The sequence below is a fragment of the Epinephelus fuscoguttatus genome, linkage group LG15 (genome assembly GCF_011397635.1).
Source record: "Epinephelus fuscoguttatus linkage group LG15, E.fuscoguttatus.final_Chr_v1".
Lineage (NCBI taxonomy): Eukaryota > Metazoa > Chordata > Actinopteri > Perciformes > Serranidae > Epinephelus > Epinephelus fuscoguttatus.
Genome location: NC_064766.1, coordinates 41,853,259 through 41,858,598, shown reverse-complemented (window position 1 = coordinate 41,858,598; position 5,340 = coordinate 41,853,259). Strand labels below are relative to the sequence as shown.

General features: G+C 44.0%; 1 pseudogene; it reads left to right on the top strand.

Annotated features, from left to right (window-relative positions):
- Positions 1-1,950: 1,950 nt before the first annotated feature.
- Positions 1,951-3,696, top strand: LOC125902874 (tripartite motif-containing protein 16-like; annotated as a pseudogene).
- Positions 3,697-5,340: the final 1,644 nt, after the last annotated feature.

Below are 5,340 nucleotides of genomic sequence, written 5' to 3'. Positions count from 1 at the left end.
AGTATGTTCGGACCTTCAGTCACACATCACATGTGTGGAGATACTTCACTTTCCTCCGCCGTGTCAATGTGATGACGTCATCAAATGACTTGTCGACTCGACTTTGACTTTATTGACAGATAAGTCGACCTGAAAAAAAAATCAAAGTCGTTAATGCCCGTGTGTGTGTGTGTGTGTGTGTGTGTGTGTGTGTGTGTGTACCAGGTCTGCTGGGCAGCGGCGGGAAGGCTCCAGGATGATGGATGGGGATGAACTGGGAGGAGCAGGTAGTTTGAGTTTGAGTGGCAGGAGTCTTCTTCGCCTCAGACACCGGAGTCTTCCTCAGCTCCGTCTGCGCCTTCACCTGAACGAGAGGAAACAGGTGTGACGTCATCGTCAGCGGCTACTTCATTAAATATTTAAAGGAGCAGCTCTGTCTGAGAATTGTTTGCATCTCTACCTGTTTTCCAGCATCAGCAGTTTTCTCATGTCCGGCTTTTTTCAGCTCGCTCTTCCTCTTGGCGTCCCTCTTCAGCTCTCCTTTCCCAGCAGCCCCGTTGCCTTTGGTGAAGTCTCGGCGCTCCTTGCCGCTGTCTTTCAGATGATGGTTTCGCGTGGGCTCTCGGCTCTGCTCTCGGGGTTTGATGTTCTCCTTGAAGGTGACGACAGGTCGGTCGCTGCCATCAGGCCACGAGCTCTGTGTCTTCCCCGCCGACAGCACCGACTTGAGGCCGGAGTTTCCGCCGTCATTGGCCGTCTGCTCAGCGTTGGACGACTCCTGCAGCACCGGCGCCTCCTTCTCCTGCGGCTCCTCGATGGCCTGCTCTGGAATGTCAGTGATGAAGAGGAGGAGGCCGTCCTCACTCATTCGGCACTGGATCAGCCTGCAGAGAGGACACACAGATCAGTGCACTGATGTCCTGTCAGCATGCTCTGACCTCTGACCTCTGACCTGACTCACGTTCTGTGAAGCTTGTCCAACTTTTTCAGTTACTACAAATCTTTCAACTCAACTGACATTAACTCTAGCTGAATGCTGAAAGTGTTCCTAAAACAAGTGGCGAATAAAGTCGCAGTGACATTGACGTTACACAGTAGTAGCCTAACTGCTAATCATTAGTTAGCTTGCAAGTGCTTCAGTAACTGTAACTTACGTTGTGTTTCTGCCATTTTCAATGAAGTGTTTCATCACATCACATCATTACCTCAGTCTCCTTCACGTTTCTCCTCCTCTTCGCGCGATTAGGGACCGTGGCGAAATTGGTGCTGCCTGCCAGAGAGGCAGAAGGATGCCAGGCAGGCAGCAGAAGAAATTTAAATTAGAAATATTATTTTATTATTATTTAAAGACGTATGGCTATATTGACTGTTGTTGACCTGTAGTGTATTATTGTCTAATTTTTCGAATACAATGGGAAAAAAAACAAAAAAACAAAAAAAACACCTGACTCCCTGGCGCACTCTGGCATGCTGGCGCCTATAGCATTTGCCTAACCTGCCCTATGGGCGGCACAGTCCTGCCATCACTTATCCCTGCATCATGTGACTCCAATCAGCAGTTTGTGGAAAAACTCAGACCGGCCCGTCTGGCACCAACAACCATGCCACGTTCAAAGTCACTTCTTATGAGACAATTATTAAAAGTAATTATTAAACATTTTAATAAGTATTATTTCTGAAAGCCTTTTGAATACTTTGAACCCAGAGTTTCCAACAACTCCTTTAAGTTTACTTTAACATGTGAAAAGTTGAAATAAGATTAAAAGTCAAACTGCTGTCGTAGTGTCGTAGTTTTAAGTCCATCTGTTCTTACTGCCTGTTGTAAATGTCAGATAACACACCCTGCCTCTCACCACTCCTTGTGGAATGCAGTAAAGCCTGAAAAGCCTTCCCTCTCCTCCCTCCTCCTGGAGCCAGCTCATCTCTATCAACAGATTTGTTTTCTGATCAGAGAGAATCAAACTATTTGACTGTCACCATCACTGAGAGGTGAAATGGCGCAGCAAGGAGCTCAGCTGGACCCCCTAAAGTTCTCTTGTCCCATCTGTCTGGATCTGCTGAAGGATCCGGGGACTCTTCCCTGTGGACACAGCTACTGCATCGACTGTATTCAAAGCTTCTGGGATGAAGAGGATGAGAAGAGAATCTACAGCTGCCCTCAGTGTAGGCAGAGCTTCACACCGAGGCCTGTCCTGAGGAAAAACATCATGTTAGCAGATTTGGTGGAGAAACTGAAGAAGACTGGACTCCAAGCTGCTCCTGCTGATCACTGCTATGCTGGAGCTGAAGATGTGGCCTGTGATGTCTGCACTGGGAGGAAACTGAAAGCCTTCAAGTCCTGTCTGCAGTGTGTGGCCTCTTACTGTGAGAAACACCTCCAGCCTCATCGTGACTCGGCTCCATTACAGAAACACAAGCTGGTGGAGCCCTCCAAGAAGCTGCAGGAGAACATCTGCTCTCGTCATGATGAGGTGATGAAGATGTTCTGCCGCACTGATCAGCAGTGTATCTGTTATCTCTGCTCTGTGGAGGAACATAAAGGCCACGACACAGTGTCAGCTGCAGCAGAAAGGACTGAGAGGCAGAGAGAGCTGGAGGAGTCGACAAAACATCCAGCAGAGAATCCAGGACACAGAGAAAGATGTGAAGCTGCTCCAACAGGAGGTGGAGGCTATCAGTCGCTCTGCTGATAAAGCAGTGGAGCACAGTGAGAAGATCTTCACTGAGCTGATCCATCTCATGGAGCAAAGACGCTCTGATGTGAAGCAGCAGCTCAGATGGCAGCAGGAAACTGAAGTGAGTCGAGTCAAAGAGCTTCAGGAGAAGCTGGAGCAGGAGATCACTGAGCTGAAGAGGAAAGACGCTGAGCTGAAGCAGCTCTCACACACAGAGGATCACACCCAGTTTCTACACAACTACCCCTCACTGTCAGCACTCAGTGAAGCCACACACTCATCCAGCATCAACATCCGTCCTCGTCGCTACTTTGAGGACGTGACAGCGGCTGTGTCAGGAGTCAGAGATAAACTACAGGACACTCTGAGGGACACACGGACAAACGTCTCACTGACAGGGACTGAAGTGGATGTTTTACTGCCACAACCAGAGCCCAAGACCAGAGCTGAGTTCTTCAGATATTCACGTCACATCACACTGGATCCAAACACAGCAAACACACAGCTGTTGGATGTTATATTATATAACAGTTACAACTTTCGTCACAACAAAGTCCAAACTCGTGTCTCAGGTCCTCAGTCCTCCAGAGTAGGAGTGTACCTGGATCACAGTGCAGGTATTCTGTCCTTCTACAGCGTCTCTGAAACCATGACTCTCCTCCACAGAGTCCAGACCACATTCACTCAGCCTCTCTATGCTGGACTTTGTCTTTATTCTTCTGATTCCACAGCTGAGTTGTGTCAAGTCAAATAGTCTGAAGTCATTTCAGGGTTAAACTCTGTGTTTGGTCTCCATGTTTGCTGCTGACAGCTGATTGTTGTGGCGTTTCTTCACTGCACACAGATCAGCTGTCAGTCAAACATTGTGGGCGGGACTTTGACATCAACTGTTACAACGAGTTCTTGTCTCTGTGGTAAAACCTGCTCATGTAAATATTCTCATAAATAACTTCAGTTGTGACTCAGCGTGCAGAGCCAGAAGAAAACTACAAACATAAGACCCATAAAACATTTGAAATAAACCTGAGCTTTTCTCATTAATACTCCACAATAAATAAATAAATAAATAAATAAATAAATATACATATAACAGGAGCTGCTGGTGACTTAATTAAATGTTTAATCAATTTCTGATTTTAATTTATTTTATTGTCTGTGTGTTTCCTGTCTGATCTTTATCTGCAGTTTCAGGTCTGACTGTTGAAATGTGGTTTTAACTGATGAAACTGCTGCACTGAACGCACACACACACACACACACACACATACACACACACACACACGCACATAACCTGACAGGACAGATCAGTGACGTCACCGGGAGATAAATGAGGCACTAATAAACAAGCCACCATGACAGTGTGTTTTAACGAGCTGCTGTGCGAGCGACTGGTACTCTGTCAAATTGTCAAATTCACAGCAGAGCAGGACGCCACAGGAAACTGCTGCTTTCCTTTGACCTCCTGCTCATGAACAAAACAAAAACCCAAACAGCATCCAAAGCTGAATGAATGTTTATTAGCAACAAACAGGAAACATTTCAACATGGAAACCAGGACAACGGTTGCACAAAAAGCTCAGGATAGAAATCACATGAATTTATAGTTACACCTTCAATATTATTTACAGGTTTGTGAAGGCCGGTTTCTACAGTGGCTCCTGAGGGACAAAACACACGCAAGCGAGGAGGATACACAGCAGTGTGCTCCGAGTTATAGAAGGCAACAAATACTAACAGGTGAACATGAAGAGGAATGAGCTCTGAACCAAAGTCTGGAAACTTCAGTTTTTAGCTTTTTTTTTATTTTTAATTTTTTTTACTAAAATTAAATATTTGTATTTTTTTTAAATATATTTGGTGTATCCTATCATTTTATTATTTTTGTATGTGTTCTAATTTTTGTAGCATTTTTTTAAACACTTAATTTTTTATATTTACATTAATGTTTGTGATTTAATATTTCCATTATTTCTGAATTTTGGTTTTCAATTTTCTCTTCTCAGTTTTCAGACACTGACAGGAATCTGTTCTGAATTAAACAACGTGAGAAATAAAATTAACATGTTCGTGTCATTATTTTTGTTTCTACTAAACTGTCACTTTTCTCTTTCTCTGTTTGTTTTGGAGCTCATTTTTCAAACTGACAGAATCAAACAATACAATAAAAAAATGCCACTAACACTAAACAAAAAAAAAAAAAAAAAAAGAATTGTTTAATTTTTCTGAATGTTTATGTTTTGCTCTGATGTGTGTTTTGTCCTCAGAGGCCACCATAGTTTTCAAAATGTCATGAAATCTATTTTCCTGGGATGAATGATGAATAACGTTGTTTAAAGAACAGTTTTTCAGATCACACACACTTCAGGTCCAACCCAGTCACCAGAATAAATGTTGGCATCATACATTTCTGCAGATCACAGATACGTTACATTTGTAAATTATGATTATTATTTTGGCCTTAAACACCTGATCTTAGTGGCGCCGTCGCCGCCGGAAACACATCGATGTCACTGTGGAAAATAATCACTTGACGTAGCAGGAGGAACTCTGATGTGTTCACACCAGACACAATACAAATGTTTGCTTTGTGTTACTGCCGCGAGTTTGGACGCTAGAATATTTTGTGTTGACTTGTTTCATACTCGTGAATCACTGTCAGTACGCCCTCAGCGTCATACGTCCCCAG